General features: G+C 35.3%; 1 protein-coding gene across 1 annotated transcript in view; it reads right to left on the bottom strand.

The window, feature by feature from the left end:
* The window catches only part of LOC106869292 (toll-like receptor 3), a 353412-nt gene that overhangs the window by 328668 nt on the left and 17282 nt on the right, over window positions 1-7462 (bottom strand). Inside the window, exons 4-8 of the mRNA XM_052978036.1 lie at window positions 6958-7029; window positions 5355-5426; window positions 4805-4876; window positions 2848-2919; window positions 1221-1292 (exon numbers count right to left, since the gene is read on the bottom strand). The gene's annotated coding sequence lies outside the window, so the exon portion shown is untranslated. The remainder of the gene's footprint in view (window positions 1-1220; window positions 1293-2847; window positions 2920-4804; window positions 4877-5354; window positions 5427-6957; window positions 7030-7462) is intronic.

Genomic DNA, 7462 nt, shown 5'->3' with positions numbered 1-7462 from the left:
GAAGAAGAAGAAGAAGATGAAGATGAAGAATAAGGAGGAGGGGGAAGAGGAGAGGAAGAAGAAGAAGAAGAAGGAAAAGAAAAAGCAGAAGAAGAAAAAGAAGAAGAAGAAGAAGAAGAAGAGGAGGAGGAGAAGAAGAAGGAGAAGAAGAAGATGAAGAAGAAGAAGAAGAAGAAGAAGAAGAAGAAGAAGAAGAAGAAGAAGAAGAAGAAGAAGAAGAAGAAGAAGAAATATGTTCATAATTAAAATATGGATCAGGTTGTTCTAAATGTAACTCTATTAGAGAATGTTTGGAATGGCAATCAGTGTTGCTCTAGAAGTAAATAGCATACATGATGTATAGACTGTATTAGAGTCACATTTTGAAACACTCACATTCAGAAAGAGACAGATATCTTCATATAAACACAGGTATATACAAAACGTTTCACCTCAAGTATCATACTCATATATTAAGACTCCCAGGAATGGTTCCCCATCCATATTCACGGACATTCACAAACAATAACACACACTTTTGGAGAGAGAGAGAGAGAGAGAGAGCAATACTTAGGTAAAGAGGTAAAGAGCTTAAAATGAAGTATGAGAAGACCTTAAATATTTAGAAATCTATCGTCAATGAAATAGTGTTAATGAAACTGCTTTAAGTTACTGAGTTGTTTACACGACTAATGAATGATGTCGATTATAACGAGGACAATGACGAAGTTGGCGTTGTTTATGATCGGTACCGATAACAATGACGACCCGAACGATGATAGGAACCATAACGATGACGAGGACGTCGATAACAATGATGGCGGCGAGGAGGAGCGGAAGTAGAATGAGAAGAAAGATATCAACATCAACAAAAAAAAACAACAAAAACTACAACAACATCAGCAAAAACGGACAAAAAGTATTTTAAAATGTATATTAAGAATCTAGTTCTAAATATACAACTACAAGGGATATTCAAGGATGTTATTTCGCGTCGATCTAGATGTAAATGTACGTAATATACACACATAATTAAACACACATGTTAAGACACATGCATGCACTCTCGTATACCCCAAATCTTAGAAATATGCTCGCACTCACATACGCATATGCCCAAACAATAAAATACATCTTTGGAAAGACAGATGTCGGAGATTAAAAAGAAGGATGGAGTGAACTTAAAGATTTAGAAATATATCGCCCATGAACTACTATAAAAGAAGACTGATTCCGCTTACAGATCTGTTAAACTGGAAAGATTTCGGAAGGTTCCCTCATTGATTTCTTTGATATTATTATTCCGCAAATTCCTGTAACATAGAATTGAGAAAATTAGAAATTTCATGCAACAAATTTGGCAGAATGTTAAATATTATGGTTAATCAATTAGATGTTGGAAGAGTTGGAAAGTAGATTACGATTATGGTGAAATGTATGATGATGATGATGGAGATAATGTTGGAGGGGTGATATTGATATAAATGATGATGAGGCAAAGAAGTAAAATATGGTGGTAATGTTGATGACGAAGATATTATGATGCTGAGGATCAGGGGTAATGTTGTTAATGTTGGTTATTCTAATAATGATGGGACTTAGCAACTTTATGGTGAAGATGATGGTATTTGTGGGAATGTTGCTCTTGTCGACGAAGATGATGGTGTTGAAGATTGTTCATTTGATTGGAGTATTCTATGATAATGAATGTTGTTAATGAAGAAGGCGATGATGAACTTGGCGGTGTTGATTACTGTGAAAAATAACAATAAGGACGAGAATGATGACAACGGTGATAATGTTGACGACGGCGAAGATAATGGAAAGGAAGCTGAAAATTATGAAGAAGATTAACAAGTTAATGATGACGCAGATGAATAAGGATAAGGGGATGAGGAGGAGGCGGGTAAAAGAAAAAATAATGAAGGAGACAAAGAAGGCGAAGAAGAATAACAGCAAAAGGAAGTCAAAAAGAAGAAAAAGAAGAAGCAAAACGATATGTATAAAAATTAGAGACTTAATTATGTTGTTCTAAATATATCTCTATTAGAGAATGTGTTGAATGGCAATCAGTGCTGATCTAGAAGGAAACAACGTACATGATATACAGACTGAATTACACACAAATCTTCATATACTCGCATCCACTCATCCGTGCACAAAGACAGACATTTAGATATAAACACAGGTATGCTTTAAACATATCCACTCAAGTATTCCACTGATATATACCAACTGTCAGAAGCGACCCTTCACATTCACTGACTTTCATATACAATAGCACACACATTGATAGAGAGAGATATACCTAAGGTAAAGAGGGGTGAGGGAGTGTATAACGAAATATGAGAAGACATTAAATATTTGGAAAACTATCGTCAATGAAATACTGTTAAGAAGACTGATTCATCTTACAGAGTTGTTTACACTAGTAATGAATGATGTTGATGATGATTAGGACGATGACGAAGTTGAGGTTGCTGATGATCGGTACAGAGAACAATGGTGACGTGAAAGATGATAGGGATATTATTGTAGTTTTCTTACTGACTGGGATACAAGGGATATTCAAGGATATTATGTAGCGTCGATCTAAAGGTAAAAGTCGTACATAATATACACACCGAATTACACACACATGTTAATGCTCTCGTACATATTTATCCATACACACAGACATACACATGTATGAACTCTCATGTATTCCAAAACTTAGAATTGTACCGACACTTGCATACGCATATTCCCAAACAATAAAACACATCTTTGTAAAGACAGATGCTAGCGCTTAAAAAGAAGGATGAGAAGACATTACAGATTTAGAAATATATCGATGAAACACTACAAAGGAAGAGTGATTCCACTTACAGATCTGTTAAACTGGAAAGATTTTGGAAGGTTCTTACATTGATATTCGTAATATTATTATCCCGTAGATTCCTGTAACATAGAATTGAGAAAATTAGAAATTTTATGCAACAAATTTGGCAGAATGTTAAATATTATGGTTAGTTAATTAGATGTTGAAAGAGATGGAGAGTAGATGACGATCATGATGAAATTAATGATGATGATGATGGAGATAATGTTGGAGGGGTGATATTGATATAAACAATGATAAGTCAGAGTAGAAAATATGGCGGTAATGTTGAAGACGAAGATATTACGTTTCTAATGATGGGGTGATGTTTATGTTGACTATTTTGATTAGCATGTCTATGGTGTTGCTGAATATGATACTGATTATGATGATGTTGGTGAGGATGTTAATGTTTGGGAAACTAATAATGATAGGGATTAGCACGTTTACGGTGAGGATGACAAAGTTTGTGGGGATGTTTTTCATGGTGATGATGATGGTGTTGAAGATTGTTCATCTGAATGGGATGTTCTATTATTATGAATGACGTTGATGATGAAGAGGGCAATGATATACTTGATGGTCTTGATGATTGCGAAGAATACAAATGATGGCACTGATGATGGCAAGGAAGAAGACGTCGATAATGATGATGACAGCGAAGAGGATAAGGAAAAAGAAGACGAGAAATATGATGAAGATTAAGAAGTTAAAGATGAAGCAGTTTCAAAATAACAAGGGGGTGAGGAAGAGGTGAGAAAAATGATAGCTAACGAAGAATAAGAAAAGAAGAAAAGAGCAAGAAGAAGTAGAATATTAAGATGACAAAGAACTCTTTCATGATGATGATGATGATGATGATGATGATGATGACGATGACGATGACGATGATGATATTGGTAACGATGTTGTTGATTGTGATGACTAAGGTAGGTGATACTGAAGATGATTTCGATGAGAAAAATCAAGAAAGAACAAACACCATGCTCAAAAAAAGTATGGAAAAGTAACCTATGAAAAAAAGAAGAGAAAGAAGCAAAACAAGAATAGGAGTAAGAAAAGAAGTGAAAGGAGGAGGAGAGGAGAGGAAGAATAAGAAGAAGAAAAAGAAAGAAAAAAAACGAAAAGAAAAAGTAGAAAAAAGAAAAGAAAACGAAGAGACGAAGGAGAAGGAGCAGAAGGAGAAAAATCAGGAAGACGAGGAGGAGAAGAAAAGGAAGAAAATGAGAAATAGAAGACGGGGAAGACGAAAAAGAAGAAAACGGAGACAAGAGTAATGGTACGGAAGGAGTGGGAGGAAAAATGATGGAGAAGAAAATGGAGGAGGAGGAGAAGTGGAATGGGAGGAAGAAAGGAGGGATGGAAAGACTGGGGGGGGGATGGAGAAGAAGAAAATGAAGAAGTAAGAAAATAAGGAAAAGGAGATAACAACAAGAGTTGGGTGAACAATTGATTTCGGTTGAAAATGTTTATGCTTAACAAGATGATGAACAAATAGCAAAGTATGAAATAAATTACTAAGAGTTGGAAGGTATAGCAAAATTTAAACATGAGTAATCGCATTCTAAATATGCAATTAGAACGGAGAGCGATGAATGGTAATCAGCGTTGATGGAGAACACAATAAATGATATACAAAAATATATACAAACACAAGTCGGTACACTCGTGGACCTTCACTCATACTAAAAGGAACCTATATATATGTACATACACAAAATCATACACATTAATTAACAGAATCACAAACTTAAATCCACACACAGTCATAAACACACACACACACACACGCACATACACACACACACACACACGCACATACACACACACACACACACACTCAACTTCCCAGACATTCACAAAGAATGCCAAGGAGATTGAGAGAAAAAAGAAAGGATGGAAAGACATTAAACGTTTAGAATTATATCATAAATAAAATAGATTCAAAAAACTAATCCAGCTTACAAAGTTCTTAACTTGAAAAGGGTTTCGAAAGCCCCTGGTTCAATTTCATTGATATCATTATATTCCAAATATCTGTAACAAAAAATTGAGTTTTGAAAAACTTGTGTCGATCAGGATCGTAATGACATATTAAATATAACGCCTTAAAAATTGGGAAACTGTTTGCTGATGATGAGGGTGGATATGATGATACAGAAGATGATGATGATGAGGAGGAGGAGGCTGATCGTGTGGTGGTGGTGGTAATGATGATAATGCTGATGGTTGTTGTAGTGATGATGGTGGTTTTAACACCGTATATTATATAAACACCGACTTACACACATATGTTAATACACACATGTTGGCAGACATAGAAATGCATGCACTATGTTTCCCCTAACGTATCACACTCTCATATAGGACCACATACACATTCATAGACATTCACAAACAATAATACACATCTTTAGAAAGAGGGGGGGGTGAGCATGAAATAACGTATGGGAAGATATTACAGATTTAGAAATATATCATCAATGAAATACTGTAAAAGACTGATTCAACTTACAGACGTGTTAAACTGGAAAGATTTCGGAAGGTTTCTATTTTGATTTCCACGATATTATTATCCCGCAAATTCCTGTGACATAAAATTCAGTTAAGAAGAAGATAAAGAAGAAAAAGATGTTATTGATGAAGACGATAATGAGGATAATGGAAATGATGATGCGACGGTAATGTTAGTGTTGGTGGTGATGATGGTGATTGTGGAGGAAGATATTTTGACCACAGAAAATGAGGACGATGCTCACTGCTAATAGTGATACGAATGCTAGTGCTGATTATTGTGGTGAAGATGATGATGGTGATGATGAGAGTGATAACGATGTTATTAATTATGATGACTCAGGGTGTGATAATGAAAACGATTTCGATAAGAATAATCGAGAAAGAACGGAGGACATGTGCAAGAAAGGGACGAGAGAGAAATCTATGAAAAAGAAGGAGGAGGAGGAGGAGAAGAAGAAGAGAAAGAGGAAGAAGTGGAAGAAGAAGAAGAAGAAGAAGAAGAAGAAGAAGAAGAAGAAGAAGAAGAAGAAGAAGAAGAAGAAGAAGAAGAAGAAGAAAGAGCGGAAGAAGAAGAAGGGGAAAAAGAAGTAGAACAATGAGGAAAATGTAGGGGAAAATTTGAAAGAGAAGGAATGATAGTAGATAAGGAACACAAAAGAGAAGACAAAGATTCAGAAAAAGATGGAAAGGTAAGAATATGAAGACATAAAAGAATAGGAAGGAGAAGAGCAGTGGGAAGAGGAAATTGAAATAGCAGTACAGGAAGACAAAGAAGAACAAGAACAAGAAGATGGAGAAGAACAAAAAGAAGAATAAGAGGAAGAGGACGGAGAGGAAGAAGGGGAAGAAAACGAAGCAGAAGTAGGAGAGAAAGACGAAGAGGAGGAAGACGATGCAGATGTAGGAGTGAAAGACGAAGAAAATAGACGATAAAGAAGAAAATAAATGACAGAAGATGAAGAACACAAGCAGGATGAAGAAGGAGTAAAAGATGGAACAAAAAAATGAAAAAAATAATGGAGGAAGATGAAGATATTGGACAAAACTAAGAAATACAAGAAGACGAAGAAAGAGAAGAAGAAGAAGAAGGAAAAGAAGCAGAAGAAGAAGCAGAAGAAGAAGAAGGAGGAGGAGGAGGAGGAGGAGAAGAAAAAGAAAAAGAATGTGAAGAAGTAAAAGAAGATGAAGGAGTAGGAAGAAAAGAAAAAGATGAAGTAGAAGAAGAAATAACAGGAGGAATAAGGACGAAAAGAAGAACAAGAAGAAGCAGGATAAAAAGAAATAGGAGGATGAGGAGAAGAAAAAATAGGATAAGGTAGAAAAGAAGAAAGACAAGAAAAAATGACACTAGATGAAGATAAAGAAGAAGAAACAAGAAAATAAGACGAAGATGGAGGAGGAGAAGCTGAAGAAGAAGAAGAAGAAGAAGAAGAAGAAGAAGAAGAAGAAGAAGAAGAAGAAGAAGAAGAAGAAGAAGAAGTAAAAGGAGAAGGAGAAAAAGAAAAAGAAAAAGAAGAACGAGAGGAAGAAAAAGAAAAGGAGGAGGATTCATTCTCATACATGAAGAATGAAATAACGTGAAGAAAAGTGACTCTACTTACAGTGTTTCTAAATTCGGAAGATTTTCGTAGATGCGTGGATGAATTTTTGTGATTTTATTGTGATACAAATACCTAAAACATAAAACTGCGTTCAGAACAATCATATAGAAAAACATTCTCATAAATTATTAAATTATATCGCTAGACACTTGCTTGAAAAGAAGGGAATGTAAAAGATAATGAAGATGATGATGAGGATGTCCTTAATATAAATAAATATATTTAAAGGCAACACTTATAGTCTTCCCTTATGTGGTTTTTTCATGCTGACTACTAGATAAATTCTTATAAAGATTTTATCCTTCTTTAAATGTTATACACACACACACACACACACACATACACACACACACACACACACACACACACAAACAGACACACACACATATTTGCTACTATCGCTTTCGTGACGGATCCGGCGCCTTTCGTGGAAGCTTTCACCCGCTTCTTAGGACCGACTGACCCGTGCTCGACCGCCGTTGGCACGGTATATATATATATGTGT

Source organism: Octopus bimaculoides, chromosome 29, assembly GCF_001194135.2.
Source record: "Octopus bimaculoides isolate UCB-OBI-ISO-001 chromosome 29, ASM119413v2, whole genome shotgun sequence".
Taxonomy (NCBI): Eukaryota; Metazoa; Mollusca; class Cephalopoda; order Octopoda; family Octopodidae; genus Octopus; species Octopus bimaculoides.
The sequence above is the reverse complement of the archived record's forward strand: the minus strand, read 5'-3'. Positions and strand labels throughout refer to the sequence as shown.